The sequence below is a fragment of the Lichenostomus cassidix genome, chromosome 4 (assembly GCF_008360975.1).
Source record: "Lichenostomus cassidix isolate B80296 chromosome 4, HeHo_3.0, whole genome shotgun sequence".
NCBI classification, from domain to species: Eukaryota; Metazoa; Chordata; class Aves; order Passeriformes; family Meliphagidae; genus Lichenostomus; species Lichenostomus cassidix.
The window spans coordinates 19906216-19929676 of record NC_139484.1 but is presented as its reverse complement, the minus strand read 5'-3'; the positions used below and the strand labels follow the sequence as shown (position 1 = coordinate 19929676).

At 37.7% G+C, this 23461-nt stretch overlaps 1 protein-coding gene across 1 annotated transcript in view; it reads left to right on the top strand.

Annotated features, from left to right (window-relative positions):
- Nucleotides 1–23461, top strand: part of LOC146437984 (uncharacterized) — a 137044-nt gene that overhangs the window by 76127 nt on the left and 37456 nt on the right. Inside the window, exon 2 of the mRNA XM_085058152.1 lies at nt 8047–8117. The gene's annotated coding sequence lies outside the window, so the exon portion shown is untranslated. The remainder of the gene's footprint in view (nt 1–8046; nt 8118–23461) is intronic.

The following is a 23461-nucleotide window of genomic DNA, read 5'->3' as shown; positions in this document are numbered from 1 at the left end:
CCGCACCTGCCTTCTGTGACTGAAGCATGAAGGGCATGGAGAAGTTATTTGAATTCTGAAGTTCTTGACAGTGATTTCTGAAATGATTGACAGCTGGTAAAAAATGGAGTAGCTCTTGGGATATTGTAACCTAAGTCAAGCTAAAGACCAACTCAGAGAAGTTGTAGGTGATCTGTGAGCTGAACTTCACTGTTCTGTGCAATAGGCTTTAGATAATGAGATCCTGGTATAAATTACTGGGGTCTGCTGTACCCACATAAATATTACAGTTAAAAGCTGTTTCTCATATCTTTTTCTTTTCTTTTCTTTTCTTTTCTTTTCTTTTCTTTTCTTTTCTTTTCTTTTCTTTTCTTTTCTTTCTTTTCTTTTCTTGTTGGTTGGGTTGGTTGGTTGGTTGGTTGGTTTTGTTTTTTTCTTTCCCGTCATGTAAATGTAGCAGTAAGGAACCAGGTTTTTCATCTATATTGGATGTGTGCTATTCAGTCCTACATCTGTTCTCTGATGGTAGCTAGTTTCAGATGCCTTGAAGGGGAGTATATAGCAATATAAATTATTATTACTGTTATTGTATTTGCTATAGTGCAGTATTACTACCAGATGCCGCTTAGGGGTTGCATCTATCCTCATTTGGGATACACATTATACTGAAATCTCATCAACCATTTTTCAGTATTGTCAAGGATGTGTTGGAACCATCACTTAGAGAAAATCATAACGTGCTTTCTCAGTTTCTTCCACTTTGGTTCCCATTGTATCAACATCATTTCCCATAGAGCTTGGTTTTGCTCTGGAGTCAAAGGGCAGAGTTTTCTCATGATTCTCTGTTAGCTTGTCATAGGATCTGAGTGATTTTGATCTTTTAGTTTATGGGAACATTGTCTTTGACTTCCCTGTCGCTGAAAGCTAAGCTAAGATGCCTTTGCTTGCTGAAATTTGTGATACATTTTTAGAGTGGCTATTATGGTTAACTTACTGTAATAACAGAGCCAAAGTCGGGCTGTAGCCTGTTTCTTCGTCCTTGAGGCTTGCTTTCCTTGTCCATGGAGCTGCCCTCTTAATATTGTACAGGAGTTTTTTGAACAGGTTTGATGTAGCACAGATTATTATATGCATCTTCTTGGACCAAACTGTCACTAATAATCTGATTGTCCAGTGATGTCATCGTCCAGGAGAATGTCTTCCAAACAATTGGGAATTTTGCCCTTCACCAATCAATATGCTGACATATTTAGTCATGCGGATGTTATTGTCTATCCTATAATTGCTTGAATTTATATCGGTCTTCAGGAGACAAGTCATTTGGATTTGATTTTTGGTTCTCTCATAGAATATTCTTGGGAGTGTCAAATTTTGGTTGATGCTTAATTTCTTCTCATTGGAATGTTTGCATGAATGTTCCCTAAATGCGCAAGTGATCTGTGTGTCTTAATTCCTTACTACTTGCCAAACAATTTCAGATCCTCAGGTGAAAGTCTCTATGAAAGCTATTCTGTAGATTTTTCACCTCATGTGGAATTACTTCTTCCAAATTTAGAATAAATTATTTTCATTAGGAAATACTAGATGCATACCCTTACACTCTAATTTCCTCATATAACTTACTGCTTCTTTTTTGTTTTGCCTTTTTAATATATTTTCTGTTCATTGCCTTCACCTTCATTTTTTTATGTAGACATTTATCTCCTCTATGGCAATTTGCCAGATGTATTCTACAGTCTCAGGGTAGGATGATCACTTCATTTCCCCTCTCTGTCCTTCTGAGACTATTCTGCAATACATAGGAGTAAAACTCTCTCTGTGAGAAGTAGATTACAATTAGTCTTGGGAAAAAGTGTTCTGAGAATTCATCTTGAAGCTGCTTAGCTCTTACTCTGTCTAAGAAAACTGCAGTTGGGATGGGGATTTGAAGCTCAGAACATTCTCTGTTGCATTAATTTTCCTAATCAATACCCTCTTTCTTTGCCAGACGGTTCTCCTGTATCTTTCATTCCTGTCCAGAGTTTATTCTCTCTTACAGCAGGTCTAGCAGGTCGTGCTGCTACCAGGGTGTCAGCTCAGCAAGCATCACTCATTTCTCCATGGGGGAAGACAGGATTTTTCCAGTGGAGCAGCTCACTGAACTGATTCAGCCAGGGGCCTTGGGATCTTTGCTTCCAAATGGAACTGGAGAAAGGGAGAGAGCATTCAGCTCATGGGCTGGGGGGTAGGGGGAGCAGGATTTCCCCTTTTGGCAGCCACCTGCAGCTAGACCAGATTATGTATAATGTCAAGCCACATTCTTAAACAACTCACAGTGTTTCTGATCTAGTGAGACCAGAATGTTTGATGTGCTTAGTGGAGATTTGACTTTTCAAATAGGTCTGGCAGCAAGTACTAAAAAGCAGGTGTCCTCCAGATTGGTGTATGACTTACATGGTCAAGAGAAGGCTTCACAGAAGGGGAGCTACTAGAAAAAAAACAATAATAAAACAAATAAGACACCATTAGTTTAAATGGGCAAAAGTTCACAAAGGAAAGGACCTGGCAGCTGACACCAATGCTATTACTGGCTGAAAAAAAAATTTAATTTTTTGGCACTGACAAATGTCAGAGAATTGGACTTGAACAGGTGAAATTTATTATAACCTTTGGACACAAACAGTCATAGAAAATCAGTTGTGGGTGTTCAAATAATGAGGACTATCTGCAGCAATAGGTAAAGAAGAGAATCAGAGTATATAAAATTGTCATTGCAAGAAAGTACAGGCAAGAAGTGAGGTTTTCCTAAGAATATGAGTCACAGAAAATCAGTGGGAATTTGGTGTATTCTTTTTTCTTCTGAAAAGCCTCCAGCCAAGCTCCCTGACATGACACTACTGAGGAAATGTGGTCTTTCTCAGATCTTCTAAATACAAACCTGTTGAAAGCACAAGAAAGTCATGTATTTCAGGGTCTGCAGGAAGGTGGAGGAGGAGAACTACCAAAGCAGCAAAGATTTTAAGGAAGAGAGAAATTGATGTTTTGCTCCTCAATAAACACAAACCTTAGGTTTACAACATTGATGGTGAACTGTCAGCTGAGTCTTTAAAATGACATTTTCTCTTACTCTGTCTAAAAACTGAAGAAAACAACATGTTTTTTAAGAGCAGGATTTCACCTATTTTTCTTTTTTATTTTCCTATGCTCTAGTAAAATATGTCAAGCATAAGCTGTGGTTCTCTTCATCCTATTGTTCAAAATTGAATGTATCAATTCAGTTTCTAGATACAGTATTTTGTGCATTGTACTTGATGTGTTATCAAATAATCTCTGTTCCCAATCATAACAAAAATATTTGAAAATTAATGTGTATGGTAATATAGGTTTGTATACAAATAGAGTAAGTTATTAGACTAAATATATTTCAGCTGGGCAAAATTTAGTGTCTGTTCTCAAGAAAATACGGTGTGCAGCTGTTTTTTAACCTGCTTTCCATGTTGTAATGTGTACTGATACATATGCTTGTCTTGTTTCTGTTCTGCCCTAGGACAGCATTTGGGATAAGGGATTTTATCTGAATGGACCATTTCCTGTTAAAATACTTAAATAAACATAGAAGAAACTTGCATATATGCAGATGCCTAGGTACTCATATTTACATAGGCTTAGTCACTCAGAGTTTGTATTTTTTTTTTCTTTCTGAGTGGAAGAAATATTATAATATATCATCTGCTTTTGAAATAATGGTGTATTTTTTTTATTTTTTGGGTTGGGGGATTTAGTTGCACAGGGTTGGATGTTTTTGTGCTTGTTTTTCTTTTCAGTGTGGGGTGCTCAAACACTGGCACAGGTTGCCCAGTGAGGTTATGGAGTCTCTGCCCTTGGATATACTTGAAAACCCAACTAGACAAGGTCCTGGGCAACCTGCTCTAGGTGATCCTGCTTGAGCAGGAAGTCCTCCGGAGATCCCTTCCAACCTCAGGAATTCTGTGGCTTTTAACTGGAGACTTACTTGTATTTTTTTAGCAGGGTGTTTTTTCTAGCGCAGAGGGAAAAATAAGTCAAGCAAGGTAGGGTTTTATAAGGAGGTTTGAAAAGTGAGAAATGGCAGAAAGAAATGCAAGTGAACAATGTGTATCTACCAAGCTGCTGGTTGATGGGCAGAGGAGCAGTGAGAGCTTGGAAGGGCAAAACCATACACTAGCAAAGCTGGTCTTTCTTGTATGGTGAAAAGGTATAAAAGCTCTTCATAATGAAGAAAGTATAAAGCAATTATATTTTTGGCTAGTTTTTTATTTAACTTTCTCTGTGTTTTAAAGATTTTTCAAGGACATTTCCTTCAACAATATCTAGTTTTCTCAGTTTTACCAAAGAGTGAGTCTTGTTTTTCTGAAAAGCTGGAAATTCTACTCACTGTACTTGGATTACTGATCTTTCCAAAGGTGCTGACAGTCTCTGACATGCACAGATCCGTCGAGTGAGTCATAAAGCCCAGTCAGCTGTATCTTTTGCTTGTTCCTAGGTGAGATTTAGTATGTACTCACTTTGTAGACTTTGAAAGCTGGCCAGGAGCTTTGACAAAAAAACAACCTGAATATTGCTGCTAAAAAAACAAAAATAAAGCAACACTCAAAGTATTTCATAATCTAAACTGTATTTTCTGCTGCAAGCAGGTGAAATTATGTTGTCAGGAAAGCCCTTTCACTAGTATATGGCAACATTTGTAATGGATAGAATACTGTCTTTTGAAATAGCATGGCATTGACATGACAAAGCCTTTAATTTTTTATTCTTTAGAATGAGTGGAATTTGCATTGGAAGAAGACTTACAGCCCTCCCTTAAGGAGTATTTGGGTTACCCTAGACTGAGGTGTATCAGACAACCAGACTTCTCTTTCTCCTTTTCATGTCTGTAGCTGTGTTACCATAGATTTAGTTGGAAACCTCTTTAAAGATAGGTGTTTTCTTTCATGGTAGAGTAGGAGGTTGGGTAAATCAGTTACAGAAAGAACAGTTCATACACCTGCCAGGGGTATGAATTTCTTCTGCTATCATTATATTTTGTTTCTTTAGAGCAACTGGATGGACGGCGTATTGCCTGCCAATGGAGAGGAACTTAGTCTCTACATAAGCTTCCTAATGCTATCAGTCATTTTGAAAGGCTACAGATCAGATATTCTGAGTTTTGAAACCTTTTAAACTGTTTTCTATGCTTTTATCATTCACTGTATGTTTTTCTTTTGTTTGAGCTCCAAATTTACTTGTAGGTATTTTACACTTTGGAAAAATTATCAAAGTTCAAAAGGTAAATGCCTAGAATTAGGAATTTCATTCTGCATTTGGCAGAGCTTTGTTTCTTTGAGCTATTAAATTATAATAGGCCTGATTCCTACTTAGAGAAGTAATCCATGTTTTTAAAATTTTGGGAATCTACTGCTTGTTTTAAAAAATCTCTAAGCAAGAAAAGTTTGTAACACTAGTTGATCTCAATAGGAATTAGACAATAGACAAAATTTTATATATTAGGTATTTTAGATATTGTGTCTCTGGTACACCAGCGTATTGAAAATCTTTGTAATTCTTTGAAAATACCATTTAATAACTGTCTGGATGTCACCTACACATACCAGTAGTTTCTGCATGCCAAATACTTTTTCGAAATAAAAATGCAGGAGATGACCAACGGTTCAAGGTCAAGTGCAAAGTAGAACAGGAGAGGGAGGACATCATTTTCAAGTGCCTCTTGGTAAAATAACCAGAGAAGACAGTAAGCCATTCATAAGGATTAAGGCTAATGGGTGAAAGTAAATTGTTTTAATTAGGTTTCTGAGTTTTAATCCAAAACAAAACTTGCAAGAAGCATATTGTAGATATCAGCATTTGATCCTGCCCTATTAAATACATTTTCAGCATCTCAAGAAAAAGCAGCAATGGGATCGTCATCATCTCTCACCTCTCATAATATCTGTAGCACTCTTCTTAAATTATCAGCTGCCTCCCTGCCTGGCATGAAACTGCCTTGATCTTGATTTACAATGGTGGTAATGCTTTTGTTTAGTCTCGTGGTTAGCCATTTAGTAAATATTTTTAAGACTACATTTAACAAAGATATAGAATGATAGTCCTTACATTTACTGAGACTTTATCAGGTTTCAGAGTGCACAGATTCTCCTTCACTTTTCATTGATAATGGTACTGCACCTTTACCTGGTTTTGTGCAAGGCATTTTGGAGGCACTATTTTAGGTTAATGTAGGGTTTCTGACATACATCCCCATCCCCTGCTGTCACCCACCCTGATCAGTCCAACTGCCAGACTCCAACATCTTTGCTGTGCCAGTCATTTAATTCAATGTATACAAGTATAGTTGCAGATTCCTTTCAATTTGGCAAACATATGGCAGCAGATAGCAATGCCCCAGTGGAGTTTAGAGAAAGGCAGGGAATAACCATAAAATTTGGAAGAGTGGGCAAGAGAAGCACGTAATTGTTTAACACTTTCTATTGTGGTCCTAAATATGGGATAGAAAAAGAACAGAACTTATCTCTCCCTTCTGGTACTGTCATGGAAGTCTTCATGAACCTAAAAAAGATGTGAACGATGCAGTCAGGGACATGAATTTAGCACTTTTCCATACCTGGGGTTATCCAATAGCTAAAAAAACCCAGAAGCTTTCCTTGAGTGTGCAGTCTTTGAGACTCCAGGAAAAAAACCAAGGATTTATTTATCTGCTTATCTTCTCTTCCTGTATATCATTATTCAGTGACACTTGGATTAGTTTTGTTTGCAATCAGTTCTGCCACATTTAGACCAACTCCAAATGTGCATGTCCTCAAGTATGATAAAAATGCAGTTGAGCAAGCTTAAATTGAATAGTGAAAGTTCTGAAGATTTTCAATAACAATTGTTAATGGAAGTACCATTGCTTCTTCCAGGTCAAGTGGATTCAAAAATTGATGGTCAGACTTGCTTGAGCCCTACATTAAAGAAGTCCAGTTTTAACTGTTCTAATAAGTTCTGTGACATTTTGTTGTGTAATCAATAGCCTATGCATCTCAAATGTTTATGTTATTTAGTGGCATTTTACAGTTTAAGGCCTTTAATACAATTCAGTCACTTGTAATGCATCTCACTGTCTGATTGTGTGGGACATACAGGAACTAAGTGTCCATTCATTGAACAAGAGAAACATGAAATATTTTTTTAAGGTTGGAGAGACATTAGTGAAAATTGTGGATGTAGTCCTTCTATCTTAATTGAGATTATAATTTGAAATTAGGAGTCCCTGAAATAGAGTGTACTGGAGTTTAACAAATACATTCTTACTGAAGGGACCCTTCAGGGCTTATTCCCAGGGATGATCCTGCAGTTAGTTGCTCTTGAAAGAGTTAAACCCTTTACCTCTGGGAAAACATTTGCTTTTAGAGTAATTCCTTGTCTTTCAGCAGTATTCAAGGAAACTGGGTGAGACAACATACTATAATTTTGGATAAGAAGGAGCTAAAAGAAAGCTTCCTTCATTTTCTTGCTTTCCCTGCCAGCCAGCACAGCAGCTCCAACCTTCTTTTCCCTGGCAGGAAGGAGAAAAGAAGAAAAAAAGCAGTGGATTCCTCAGCACAACTTCCTCTGTTCCTTGAAGTTTAGCCACTGGTCTAATCTCTGAAAGTTTTTCCTGGCTTGCATTGACTTGCTGCTCAGACAATGAGCACTTTTTTAACCTGTCAGGAGCTGAATTGCTTGGCCTGCCATTGGGTTGACAGTGTGCCGCTGTTTCTGAGACTACTCTGTTCCTGAGATGCAGGGCTGACACAAATCTGTACAAGGGCTGATTTTGTGAGTGCCCCAATGGAATCCCCTTCAACCGCTGTCTAGTTAGTAAGGTTCAGTGAATACTCAAGGGGAGACTCCTTGGCAATGGAGTCTGCTTTTTTGCTGGAATTCTGTGTTGGAATTTTTAGTATAGGATGGCTCTGTTGGGCTGTGTGCATTTAAAAAAAATCATTTAGCTTGCAGTTTAAGTTCTGTTTATATTTCTGCAGTGTTTAAAGTTGTTCCTTATCTGTTGCCTATGCTCTTTATCATTCATAGGTCTGAGGGAGATGGAAAAGACCTGCTGGGCTACAGGGAGGGAGGAAGGCAAGCCAGAAGCAGAGACAAAGGTAGGCTTGGTTCTTAAGGACAAAGAACACAGTAAAGAGTGACATTTCCTTATTACACTGTTTTCCCACAATAAATGTGCCCCCTATTGCAGCATTTTCAATCAGAAATGCATGCATATATATATTTATATATATTTATTTATACACACACACACACGCATGTGTGTGTAAGTGTGTAAATAGAGACTTCATGACTGTTGAAAGTCTGAAACCTGACGGAATGAAAGTGTATTGATGTGGTTTCAGAGGTTGAATGTCACCCGCTGTGACCTGTACCTGCACTCAGGAGATTTCACACCACCACACCAAAACACACCTCATTCACTGCAGCGTTTGACAGCTGACGTCACACCCAGGCTGCCCCAAGCATGTCACACAGGGGCTGCCTCTGCACCAGGCATCGAGAGAGGTGTCCAAAGTGACCTGCATGATAATTCTGGGCACTGTTTGCTTTGCATTAAGTTTGATGGCTCCAATTAGCATCTGGACCTTGCTGTGCTTAGTGTTTCTTCCAAACCCACAGGCAAATCCGTGCTCTGAAAATTTTATCTAACAGTATTTAGGTTTTCTTCTCGTGTTTATATGTGTTTATTTTGGGCTTGCAAGGGGGTTTTAAGCTCTTTGTTAGGTCTGTCAGGAACAATATTTGTCATATCTATAGTATTAGTGAAAAGATCACTTTTCCAAAAGGTGGGGTTGTTTAGATATTTGCCTCACACTTACTGTTTGATTTCCTATTTCCCAGCTAACAAGTGGTTTCTTTAAATGCCATGGTGCAAAGGAAGGTTGAGCTTCCAAGGGTTTTTTAACTTTTATTCTTGACAACTTTCATTTCCCAATATGTGGTAACTTGCAGGATTGGGCCCGTGCTGTAGAATTTATACAAAAAGCTCTATGAGATTTGCTGGGCACAATTGTGAAAACTGTTCAGTATATCCTGTTTTCTAAATGTCAGCTTTTTCTTTTTTTTTCTCTTTCATAGTGGGTGGGCTGACTAAACAGAGACTTTTTTTACATGGTACTTTGCTGTTTTCTAAACAGAGCAGCTATGTATGCTATCTAGTTTATATACAGCTTCTTTTTTTTTCTTTTTTTTTTTTTAGAGCAGGGTACCCTTATAAATATGTTTGATTTAAAAGAAGCTAGTCCTACAGAAAGTGCTTTGTTTGCAGTATCTAAAACTTCTCTTGATTTTTTTGCTTCATATTTAATTTGTTGCTTTGCTGTGTGCCACTTTCTGTGTGCTTTGAAATAATTATGCATAGGTCCTACAATATAGTAAGGCCAGTGTTTGTGAGAGTTTTTGTTCTGACATACAGCACAGAATGGAGCTAATCAAAACCTAAGTGTGGACTTTGCACTCACTGCAGCTTCTAAGATTGTATTATTTTGGGCCTTACAACAGCATATGGCTTTAAAGCATTAAAAAAAAAAGTATTCCAAATTAGGAAAAATAGAACAAAGAGCTATTCTAAAATGAATAATTAGTATTCTTAAAATATATCAGCACATAAATACTTCTGGGTAACTCTGCCACTTTTGGACTTGCTGGAGAGCCAAAGGAAGACACACTTTTGCTGCAATTAATGCCTCTAAATGGACCACATACAAAATGATTATGCATAGCCGCTGCCTGGATAATCCTGCAGGCAGCATATCAATCAGGTTTGAGGTACTGTGTGGCAGGATTTGTACTGGAATTAAAGGCTCGTCTGAGCAAAACTAGTTCCCAGCCAGGACAGCCCTCATAAGCACTAAGAAAGTCACCTGAAAGTTGCCACTGGGGATGTGGCCCAATCTTTTTTCACTCTAAATCTGAAAATGGGTTTCTCTGGATCTGTTGGGAGTGGGTGGGTGTGTGCCAAGAACTGATAAAGTGTGTGCTGAACTCTCTTCCTACAGCTCTGACGATGTAGCTTTTTTTTTATTTCCATGTTACTCTTTTTCGTTATAGTTTCTTCTGGTTTGATTTTTTTTTCCCCTCCCTTTTGATTATTCTGGCCATTTGTGGCAAGACTGAACTCCTTTTTCTAGACTTCTGACATGCCCCTATCCCCATAAAAGTTCTTGACTATGATATTTGATTTGATCACGCCTGTTGGGTGACATCGTAGAGTTGATGGCAGTGATGACCAAGCAGTTAGCCAGTTAAAAAAACTCAGCTTAGATTTGCTTTGGAAATTATTACTTAGTCCTGCATCAACTTTCTATTTTGTTGCATACCACATTGCTGTTTCTGTGTTTCACAAAGTGTTTTATGAGGATGTGCACTGCTCTTGGATTAAACCTGGTCTTGATCCTATGACAATGTCAGTGTTCTGGCCTTGATCCCAAGTAACAGTTAACATTAGGAGCATAAAGAGCTTCTGTGGGTTAATGGTACGAGTTTTATATTAAATATTCTGTTTCTTTGATGGAAAAGTGTTTATCCAGAAAGACACTTTGGAGAGAATTTTTTTATTCAGTATGATTTAGTTTGATCAGTCATTTTTGTTGGGGAGGTGATCTTTGATACTTTATTTGATGATTTGCACAACCACAGAAGTATTTCTGGGGAGCGATTGAATTTTAAACCGAGGGGAGCAAAAGGCAGCCTGTTACGTTTGCTTCCCAGGTTCCACTGCCCACAAAACAGCATCACTCCGTGGGGAAGTAGGAGGTTCTAGCATTCCTCGGGACGTGTGGGAAATGGCGTGTGTGTTTATATGGCCGTGGTTTCACCTTACACAGGGACCACCAGGTTTTAATGACACACTTGGCCACAGGAGGTTCAAGCCACTGACCACTGTGTTTATTCCAATGAGCCAACCCGTTGGCACTGGGAAATCTTTTACCCCAGTTTACACCACGACGTAAAAATAAGACAACACATTTCTTGTCTATAGTCACATTTTCCAATATTGGCACTGGAGAGTCCTAGGAAAGGCTTTCTTTTAATTTTTTTTTTCCCCTCATGTGCTACCTGTTGAAGGGAAATACCATGGAGGGTGTTTTGTCAGAAGGATGTAGGACAGCGTCAATGTGCAAAAATTAATTTAGGCAGCACATCTTTAAAGAAACTTTTAGAGTATGAGGTGAAAACAGTCTGCCTCCTCATGATGTCCTGTTTCTAATGAATGTTTTGTTCCACATCAGATTCTTGCTTTTCAAAGTAAATAAGGTTGGATGCTGGAATTTTCTTCAGAAGCCTCATGACTGTTAAGCCTGTTTGGGGGGAGGGAGTGGGAAGAAAAATGGTAATGGAACTGAACTATTAATTTTAAAATATTCTCCATTAATTTTTTCAAATCCATTTTTAAAATAACTGGGGAGAGAGAAGAAAGTCAGATGTCCCAGCATTTTCAGGCAGATTCTTCTCTTTACAAGGAATATAGGTCCCCTCTGGTACTGATGAATAATGAAAGACTGGTACCTATGGCAATATTGATGACTGACAAAATTCTCAGGTAAAGGAGGAATTAGACAGAGGTAAATTATGTAGGGCTAGTAATGAAATAGTGTGTTAATAAAGTGTTATAGAAAATGTTCTTATGGAATTGGTTTATGTCTGGATATGTCTTGTACTAGAACTATAAAGCTTAATCTGTTCTTGATTAAGTCAACTAACTGAAATATCTAGTTGGAGGCATATGTATATTTGTTATTGAAGTCAACCCTGAAAACTTGTTGTGGGATTGGTGAAAGCCTGGTTGTCTTTGGTTTGGACCTTTTAACCATGCTTACCACAAGCTACCTAAAACATAAAGAGCCTCCTATTAACTCAGGCTTTTTCTGATGTTAAAAAATATAGACTGTTTGGCAGGGTGACATGATGGAAGTGCCCTCCTACTCTCATATATTGTGAAGTAATGGTAAATTTCTTTTAAATTCTTCACAAGCTGTTGTTCATAATTACTTATTTGAAAAGGTTTGAAAGATTTTCTTTTCCAGGGTCTAGTTGTTTTAGACATTTCCACAGTGGTGAGGCTTTAGTTTTTATAGTGTGTTGTTGAATTTGCTTCTCTTCACTATCGTTCTACCTCACCTCCTGTTTTGACCACTAAGAATACATGCTACCTACATCCTGCATGTATTTATTTTCTCTTTCTCAGTATATCACCAACAATGATTGAAATATAGGCTGCACACGCAAACACAGAAGCATTCACTGAAGTTCTCCTATTGACAAGAAACTTTTTTTTTAACCTTTAGCACCTCCTTCCTATCTGCAGTTCTGCATTGCTAGAAAAATGAGAGAGCTTAGGAGGTCTGCACCTACATTTTGTAGCAAAAATTAAATGGTTGCTACATGAGTTATTAAGCAATCTCCAGTCCCACTAGTTGCATTTAGTAAGGAGACATTTCTTGGGAAGTGCAATGAGGATTAATTACCATATGGTATATTGAACTTGTAAAGTATAAAGGCCCTAGTTCAACACTATTTAAGCTTGTGACCAGCTCCAAGCACATCTGCTTTACTTCCATAGGAATCAATGGAATTTAACCATGTGTCTAGAGTTAAACCTGTACTAAATCACTTTTCTGAGTACAAACAAACTGCTGATGTAGAGCTTGAAAAAGCTATCTTTTTTCCCTGAGTTCTGCAGAGGCAATTTCTACTCAGACTAGAGATAAGAAGCTCTCTCTTTTTTCTAGAAGTAATGTTCCATTTTATTTTCAAAACAGCTTTCATTTATTTGTCAATACATTAATTTTAATGCTCATGTTTTCCATGTCTTCCATACTTTTTTAATTAATAAATATCTGGAAAAAAATTAAATTAGTCATAAAGCTTGTCCAAAACCATCACAGATTCTCATTTGGGTGCAAGGAAGTATTTCAGGGTATACTATGAAAAATATACAAAAGAGAGATTATCAGAAAAGTGCTTTCTTGTAATTCTTACTCGAAGAGATGGGCACTTAAGTAAAATATTCTACAAAATAAGTAGTCTGATCAATGGTTAAATAAAAATGCAAATCTGTAATTTTTATTAGCTCTAACTCTTCTTTTCCAAAAGGACTTTGAGACATGACTTGTTAATCTGTGGTATCAATGATGTTAAGTATGTACTTGATTCTTTAAATATTTGTATTTCACGTATAGTTTTCATGCAGAACTCTGGACAATTACTCAGAAGAGATAACAAAACCAGGCAGACTGATGGCAGTTAAATTCTTGCTCAGAAAAGAGTCTTGTAACATCAGTGCTATTGTCAGAATTCTGTTTTGGTGAAAGCAAAGGTGGGAAACTTTTATAAGGAAGACAGTCAAGTCTAACAGAAACTTCTTCAAGTGAGCTATATCCTGTCATTCTGTATAGCAGCAGTAACTATTTTACCAAGAACAGGCAAAATCCTGAGCTTAATTCCACTGTCTAGGAAGTGTAAAGATTAGGTTAGCAGTTGGAATCTCTGATATCCCAGGACTTTGCAGGCTTCAATAAATGCATACGAGTATTAGAAGTTTCTGCAAGAGCAAACACAGTGTTTCTTTTCTCCAGATGTTAAACCATCCCAACAAAATGGGAAATCTGGAAATGATCAATCTTCTTTGTGAGAACTCTAGTAAACATATAGCAGCTTCATTTCCAGATGGTGAAATCCACGTGCACCAGGCTTTCCACCAGCCACTCAGATTCACCTGAATGAGGCTCTGTGTGTGCTCACTCTGTCCCTTTCCTGCTCCTGCACACATCCCCCTTTCACTTCTCTGTCTGTTCAAAGAAGAGAATTCTTCTTACTTGCAATCAGCTATACCCAAAATGTGAATTCATTGACTGTTATCTTGTGTCATGTTTTTACCTGTAATAATATGCACATGATGAATTATGGCCTAACCAGTTAACTCTGTTGTGCAGCTCAGTGGCATCTAATTCCAGGAGTCATTTTTAACCCCTAAACCACTTTGTCCCTCTTGCTTTTTCCAGTCATTAATTCTTAAACATCTGCAGTGGTTACCTGCACAATGACATAGAATAACCAGGGAATACAGGAGTTGTGGATTATAAATTTGCTCTTCTTTGCCACAGCCCCACAAATCCATAAGGACAGGGAAATATGGCAGAAGAGGACAGAGCAGAGGGGATTCAGATCTCCTTCTGAAAAGAATGTTCCACCTTTTACCTATGCTCTGAAAGTTGGCCACAATAGAAAATGGTGTTTAACTAGAAAATAATTAAGTAGCATTTAAGTAGCATGTTTTAAATATCATCTGAAGTCTACTACCAGTAACAACACTCATGTTTAAAATTCTTCATTTGTATTAACTAGTACTTAGTTTAATGTCTTTGAAAAAATCAATTGGATTTTAAAGTGTTTTTTTCATTCCTGCTGTGTAGTATAAACTGCCCAGTGAGATTGTTCCTGCCCAACAGAGTTATCAGTCTATACAGACAACTTATAAACAGCAGAGAAAGTATTATTATCCCCATTTTTACAGCTGGGAAAACCTGAATTCAAGCATGTGAAAGCTCTGTCTAGAACGAGAAACTGGGGTGAGTTTAGCAGGTTCATTAGCTAGCATTTTTAATAAAATCTGATTTTAGTAATCTTTTGATGACCAGAATGTACATATTAGTATTTAAAAACATTTAAATACTAATTACATTTAAAAACATTTAGTATTTAAGGCTGTGGTCTGTGATATAATTACTATTTTGTGAGAAGTGGTGGCTTCTCTTTTCTTGGAGCTTCAATTTATTGTCACTGCAGTATGCATATGTTTTCAGCTAGTACTGACATTATTTGTCTGTATTGTTAACTATATGTAATACTGATTTTTGCAGTTGAGATTTTTCTAACAGCATATATCCTGTGTCTACATTTGAACTACTGTCCTTTGACCAATGGGAATATGCTAGAAAAAGTATGAAAATTATAGCACAGCTGCTCAATTTAGTACAGTATGTTTAATTTAGTAAAGAGGTGGTCAATATACATAAAGAAAACCAGATTAAATAGATTGCCTGATAGTTCTATTACACTGCTTAAAGAGATTTAACAGATGCACTCAGTTTTTAGGAATGCTATTATACTCAGAAAGTTATTGAGAGACGAAAAGCTATACAATGCTGAAGCACCTGAGTGACTTTAAAAAAATAATGTGTAACCTTGGTTCTTTAGAGCAACAGAAGGACTTGGGAGCCTGGTTTCTGTTGGTTTTTAAGTAGTCTTCTGTTCATAAATGCCCATGATTTTTTAAAATGTAAGCTCTAAAGAAGGATTTACTTTTGGCTCCCAGAAGAAGACACTAAGTTGCAGTTGTGATGTTTTTTCCAGAGTAGAATTCTTCTAACACACAGCTGTTCACAAGTTGCTAGAAAAGTTTCTTGTCCTCTTGGTTAAGGAGTTCTCTTCTTCCAAAAGTAGTTTTGATGAAAACTCATAACTCGAGTTGAAATAATTCTTCAAATAGCCTTACCCAAATCTGTGAAGTATTTTGGATGTGACTGTGAAGGCCTTTCATTTGTCTTTGTGTTCAGCAGAAAACCAGTGAACAGAGAAGCATACTGGGTGAGCTGTCAGATATGTTTTTATTATCTTCCAGCATGGCAGTTTCAGTGACAATAGCTGAGAGCAGTGCCCAAGAATTTTACGCTCTCCCCATGCATTTTCTGTTCAGAACAGTCCCTACCCTGAAGATTCTCTAACTAAATTAAAAAAAAAAAAAAAAAAGGGATCATATAGTGTACAAAGGAGCACCTGGGGATTTAAGGGTTTTCTAAATGCCCTAAACAAGTGAGAGAAGATATTCTATCCCTCACAGAGGTGGTTTTCCAACAGCAAAGTTTAAAGGCATCAGTAGGCAGCAGACAGAGGAATTTCCAACGCCAGACATTTTTCATCTACATCCATTTTTCAGACTACCACATGATGAAATCATGAGTCCCTGTGGATCAATGGGTATATTGCCACTGATTCAAGTGGGCCCAAGATTTCTATTCTAGAATTGTTAGTCTTTTCCAAGCTTTAAAAATGGAATTGTCTGCTTTAACAAAAAATTGGGTTCCTTCCTCAAACATTCTCCCTTCCTTCCTGCATTTGCACGTTAGGACAACTGATTGGTTTTTACAGAAGAGGTAACTACAGTCAGCCAGTTGCACTCATAGGTAACTTAGTTTTTAATGGCCTGAAGGCTATCAGTAAACCAGCCTCAGTCAGAAAGTTGCAGAATCAGGAAGGATCAATGCAACTTTCCAGTGAGGTTATACTTTCACTAATAGTTTATTTTCTACTTGGTGGAACCCAACAGTAAGTCTGGGGTAGGGGGGCAAGTTTGTTGGGGTTTTTATAAGTAAAAAATGTAACAAGCCAATAATACCATGGAATAAGTAATGCTTTCCTTCAATATATCTGTCAAGTGAAATGAGTGATACTTTACCGGCAGTTTAGCTGAGTAACTACTAAGAGAGGATCAGTGTCTTGTGCTTTAAAAATAAACTTCTTTGCTCTGAGTCAACATCTGTTTTGCCTTGGCCTTCATTTAGCAGCAGGAGACCATTATCCTGTGATGACTTTCTATTCCACTGACATCTCATCTGGTGCACCGATATTCTTAGTATTTTACTCCCCTGCTGTGCCCCTTCCCCTCAGCCACACACACACAAACACTCTTTATCTCAGCCTGTAGAATGCTATGTTCTGCTGTTTCTGTGAATAGGAGATTGCACATAATGTAATCAATTGGTTGCTTCTACAACTAAGTAAAAGTGTGTCCTTCCAATTAACTTCTTACATCCCAATAAACAAGTAACGGTCTTGGCTAGGTGCCTAAAATCAGGAACATTTATCTGAACTGCCCTGACATTTAGAATCTAAGATGGGGGACTAGACCATCTCAGAATCTTGCAAATCTTGCAAAACTTCTGGCCTTTCAGATCTGGTTATTGCTAGGGTAGGAAAATGAAAAATAATAATGAAATAAACCAACTAAATTTTTACAAAGACTTCACTTGTTTTAGTTTTGGGGCAAATATTTGGAGTCAAACTGTTTTCCCTAGACTTACATGAGATAAATTTTATTCAGATTCACTAAATCTGTTAAGTTTATTGTTTTGGGACAGTTAATTCCTAATGCTATGTCCTTTACTGTAAGAGAACACATCAAAGCGGGAATTTCTTCAGCTTGACGCCACAGGTTTTTTCCTCCACAAAGGAAAAGAGAAGAATATAACATCAAAATGTAGCAATGCTTGTACAGGAGCAGTCCAGAGGTCTGTTTAACCCAAGAAGATGCTAAGGGTTGTGTGATTCTACAGCTTTCCTGCTTGTATGATGGTGCAAGGACTAGATGAACCCTGGGGGCAGGGAAGGGAGGGAAATTGCTGTTACGGTTTGCAGAGCTTCTGGAAGCACTCAGTGCCTAATGGGGTGAGAAGTTTCCTCCTCCTGTGTCTTTTTCCGTGTCTCCTCCACAGCCATGCACGCTGTAATGGAGGACCATTATGTGATGGGAGCATGGGCATGCTTTTCTTTCAGTTGGTTTTTTGGATGCACCCAGAAAGCCCTCTGGATGAGTCAATCAAATTCATCACATTTCCCTGTATGTCCTTTTGAAGTGCCTGCAGAGAGTACCAAAGCCAAAACCTATCCTTCAGTATTATTATTTTAAATCTAAGTAGGACTAAAAGAGGATGTGTTGTATGATGGGTTTACAGGCGTGGTTTGAACCTGTCACCAGCAGCAAATTACATCTCTCACATTAAAATATAACCTCCTCAGTACTGTTTATTATACCTGAGTGTAAGCTGATTGTGATGGACCATGATTGTCAACTGATGCAAGGAAGCAAGACAAAGATGGCTTTGTTCAGTTTTCTTTTTTCCTGTGAGAAGTTTAAGCTAATGTGTCTGTATGTGGCAAACTGAAAACCTCTTCCATTTACTCTTTTCAATGTGAAAGTATGATCTGTACATTTTCTTTTCTATCCTACTGTCTTTAAGGAATGACTGTGGGAACTTGCAAGATAAAGCTGCTATTGCTGCCCACTGCTTCAGATTATGTAGTGCACACTGCAGAACCACCGTGTGTATTTTTCTTGTTCATGGGTTGTTTCACTGCCTCATACCTAAACAGCTAGAATGAACTGGTATTCAGGGTTAGTAACTTATTCTAGGTGAAGTTAACCTACAAGTCTTTACAGTAATTTGGACTAGTTTCCTTTGAAACAGCATTTTCCTAATTCAGTTTTTTGACGATATTGTAGATTCCTCCTGTAGGTTCCTTCCTTAGATCATCTATTGCCAATTGTAGTTGATGCTGTCAACTGTTAAGGCAAGTTAGCTAGTTGATGCTTAGGCAATTACGATGGGAAACGAGAAAAAGAGTACAGACTTTCTCACTAATGTGTCCTGGATTTGTTTGAAATGTTTTCAGAAATGGTATTTTCATCTTGTACTTGAGTAACTTGTAGTTCAAGATGTTTGCAGTCATGTCATGGTGCGTACTCTGCCACATTAAGTGATCACATCAGGAGGAAGATCACCCTTTACCATCCCCCTTTATGCTTTATGTTGGGGTAGGTGTACATAGTATCTCTTGAGATACAGGAAAAACTGTTGAAAAGTGCTGATTTGTGTTTGAAGACAGCTGAAACAATTGAACCAAATATTATGTTAGAACTCCATGTGAAATGCCCTAATTTTGGAATAATTTAGAGAACATCCCAATCAAAGTATAATTTCTGGTAGTTCTCACTTCTTTACCTTGAGAGGAAAGCATAGTAATGTGACAGTGGGAAAATAATACTCATATTTTGGGCTATTTTCCATCTTGTCTTACAGTTCATTGCCATGTCAAAAAAAACAGTAATTTTCTGACCTTAACCTACATGTTTCAGAGAGGTGGGCTCCTTGAATTCAGCTTGGGATGAGGTTCTAATACTTACTACTCAGTCATTTGGTTCATAAGGCACCCAACTTTGCACCTCTCCTGGAGTTTTCCATGCAAATTCAGTTTCAAGCATTGGTAAAGTATATGTGGCAAGTATTTGGTCCAGAGCATGGCAAGTATTTGGTCCACAGCAAAGAAATGAACATGATCAGATCACATGTATTTGAGAAGCAGCTTTGTACCCTCAAATATTCATGTGCTCAAATATTCATGTATTTCATAAACTACATGGGTCTTTACTGTTCAAAAAAAGAGTGAAATGTAATGTAACTTTTGATATAGTTATTATCCACATTCATGTCTAATCTTCCCTTGAATTCCCTGAGAATGTAGTTATTTCTAATTAAGCAATGTTGCTTTGTAAGCAGGAGGACATCTTGAAAAACTCCAGCAAGCTCTTTTTCATTCAAACTTGGGATGGGACAATCAGTGTAGGAAATGTTAAAAATGCCAGATCTGTGAATCCTTAATTTTAAAATATGTCTGCATAGAAAATGCGTATTTATGGACCACACAATTCAAGGGATCAGACCAGTAAGATTCAGGGTCCCATAGCCACAGGATGCCTTGTCAGGTGTGTTTCAATAGCTCTGTTAATGCCTTGACCTTGATTTTGGGAATGAGGCAATCCTTACCAAGACAGTAAAGCACTGGGATACCCATTATTGTTCTTTGAATGCTCCAATGAGGCTACATTGCTCCCCAAACAGGTAAAAAGCCTGCAAGCGTGGAAGGTGAGAAAGTCAGCAATATACATAATCTTGGAGTCTTTCCTGACATGCTTTATAAACACAATCATTGCATCTTACCCGTTATACAACTTCCAGACACCAACTTTAAAGGTATTGTTGTGTGTTTAATTCTATGTAATAGTCTCAAAAATATTAATAGAGAATTTTTTTTTCTCTCTGCAAATGCAAGTAATTTTCATTATTTAGAGTGTGAATGGTGAGGTAAACCAAATACCACCTAAAGCACTTTGTGGTTTTATTCAAATGGCTGTTTGTAAATACTTCTTGCAAATGGTTTCTTTACCCTGTATTTGCTCAGCATTAATCCTTGAAAAAAAAATCTTGTGTGGTCAATGAAGACATTCAGTAGAAAATTGATCTGCTGAAGTACTTCTCTCAGAATGAAATTTGTTTGTATGACATACTTCTTTAAACTTTTTTCTTAAAAACATACAAACCCCATATGTAGTCTATTCATACAACTTCTCTACTGTCTTCCATGCTCTTACTTAATCTGCCTAGTTCCTTTTCTCTGTCCATTTTTGCCTTCATGTTTTTTTCCATGCTGCTGGTTGAACACAGGATATCAGCTAATTCATGTGCTTTCGCTGCGCCTTAGCTCAGCTGACTACGTAACACGCATTGAAAAACGTATTTTCCCAGTATTTTCCAGCACAGATTCTTTTCCAATGTTGACAGTATGCTAAAGGATGTGTGTAAGCAACAGCTCTGCTGGGACATTTAATGTCCTGTCTGGCTACAGCTATGTCACACACACAGACACACACACACACCGCCAGCAATCACTCACAGAAGTTTTAGTCTTCTTCAGCAGTCGTCCTTTGATGCGTCTGGAATGCAAAGGATTCATTTCTAGTCCACACAAGATATATTGCAGAGTATATAGATGTACGGAAATCGGAGCTTAGCTGTTTTTTGGGACTGCCAAAGTTTCACTGTAAACACAACTTCAAACAGAGCTGCTTTCTCTAGACTTAGGTTTATCCTGAAATTCGCAGCTTGTTTTCATTGTGAGTGTGCTTGTGGGAAAAGTCTGTTATACTGTAGATAGTTTGCACCGCTGCCCAGAAATCACTGCTGTGCAGCTTGGTACAAGAAGGCTGTTTGGGCAACACAGGCTGTTCTCTCTGGATTTTATTTGAGTATGTTGGCACTGGAATCAAGCCTGGAAGGTAAACTTGATGGCTGGTGTTATAAAGGCCTGTTCCTGCTCTTGCTGAGGTTGCAGCTGAGTAACTGTAGTAGTCTGTAAACTATTGGAACTTTGAGCTCCTGGATCCCTGTCTTTGCTTCACTAAGAACTCTTCCCAGTGTAGGAAAAGCAGCATTCTTCCAGAGCCTGGGCTGACATGTTGTTAATTTGAAGCAGCCTGTATTTGTGGAAGTCCTGCCTCTGTCACTCAGCATCACAAATCTTTGCTCAGAAAGCCCCTCTCTCACCTGAATCTCTTGTTTGGCACACTGCATTTTTCAGTGAGACTCAGGTCAAAACAGTCCTTGCAACAGCTTGAATTCTTTGACTTTTTGCACAAAGAGTAAACGTGGACAGCAGGCTGAAGGTAGTTTTGGATTGATATGCCAAATGCACCTGAATTCCAGGGAGCTCAGAATCTTCTTCTGATTCATTAACGACCATCATTAGTCTTGATAGAACCTCTAATGGACATCGTAATACTTGCATTTTGTCCAATCCTATTACTCAGATAGCTGCCTACAGTCAGACAGTACTGTGTTATCCTAGAATTAACAGATAAATCTTCTCCATGTGCTAATGCCTAAGTAGCTGCAGTTTTAACAGAACAGTTAATGGGACAAGTCTTATGATGTTAATTGGGGCAGAAAATGAAATATTTCTACTTGGTAGAAAAGAACAAATGTCCCAACTTAAGATATAGACAAATTTCTGACTTGCCTGCAACTTAAAAAGAAATGCATTTGGTCATCTTTACTGTTGTGTGTGTCTAAGCTTGCTCCATGCAAGTTGTCAAAACAGGTTTTTCTCAGCATCGTCTTTAAAGGGGGGAAAATAATAATTGCAAAGAAAGATTTTGCCTCACACAGTATTAATTTATCTGAGAAGCTTAGACATACATTGGATGATCTGTAGTTCTTCTAAAAAGAATCTCTGATTCTAAAAATGATCCTTCTTGCTTAACCATGGATTTGAATTCCTTGCCCAAATATGCATGTGAATGTCAGCACATAAAGTGCATTAATGTAGCATGTAATTTTCTGTTGGTGAGCAGTGATGGCTCAACAGTAAAAATCCATATTTAATTTTTTTTTTAATATACATGTGCATTTGTAAAACTTTTAAAACTATGAATTCTTTTAAATGAAACAAAAAACCATTTTGCTTTTAAGCCAAGTAATCTTCAGAACTGGAGGTGCTGATAGAGTAATTATGTTTATTCTTCCAGTTTCACAATTTCTGTCTTATAAACATTGTTTTGCATTATTGGGCTCCACGTTTCCCCTTCTCATCTGATGTTTTACAAATATTTTTCTAATTGCTTGAGACAGTGTGGTCCAATAAAATTACATCGACTTTCTGCTGAACTTGTTTGTCTGATCCACTGCCAAAAGTTGTAGGCAGCTAGGCAGAACACTTGGTCTCACTTTCTTTCACTCCCCCTCCTCTAAGGCAATGCTTTCACTCAGCCATCTATCCTTAAAAAAGCTTGCATGTGAAGATTTAGGGTTGTGAGCTATGCATTTTACACTTGTAAGCCATTCAAATGCTTCTGCAAGGCACTACATCCTAGCTGATTTTTAGGACTGAAACAGAATCTGTTTTTCTCTGTATATTGTTATGTGATTAAGTTAATAGAGGTACATAATACATTATATTTTAAAGGAGAAGTACTTGTTTTGGCTCTGTGCCCATTCATGTTTCAGAATAGCATCTATCTCAGCTCCTATTCAGTATTTCTTCATCTGATAAAGGACAAATTACAGCTAGAAGTGTCCAGAAAGTGAGGTACTGTACTGCCTTATCATCCTGAGAGCCCACATAAAAAAGGTACAAGGGGATATAACAGCTAACATACATAGCTGTAAAGTATTCTATACTTTCACAGTGACAGGGATACTGAGAGAAGTGCAATCCTGTGGGTCTGAGTGTCTGAAAGAGCTAACAGAACAATGAACTATTATTCCTGGGTCCCGATAACTGAGGGATGCATTGTAACTAGCTGTGAACTGAAAATAGACCCTTCACTTTCATTGTCATGAACATGTTGCTGTTTATGATCACTTTGGCAGATACTTTCTTCATGGCATTACATCTCTTCTGGTTTTTTTTGCTCTCATATGATGAAATGAGTCTGTAATTTCTTTCCTTACAGTGTGTCGATTTGTTGGGTTTTCTTTCAAAAGGACCACATGTACATCACACACCTCATTTAGGGTGCTTTTTTAGGCATTTGCTTACTGTGTGCCACATTTTGTGTGATAGAACATGATCAGGTCTGAGATCCCCTAAAATAACTGGCTGTTTGATATTTGGAATAATTTTAAAAAGCACCATGAGGAAGAAAAACAAAGCAAATAGTGCTGGTTTGCCACAGTGGAACAGATATGGTATGTGACCAGTTAGCTGCAGCCCTCAGATAAACACAGACAGACAAGCTAGCAAGCATAAACAGAAACCACATTATTGTTCCACTTAGACTTCTGGCCTCATGTTTGTTAAGTGATCTCTAGAGTCTGAAAAGCAAAAC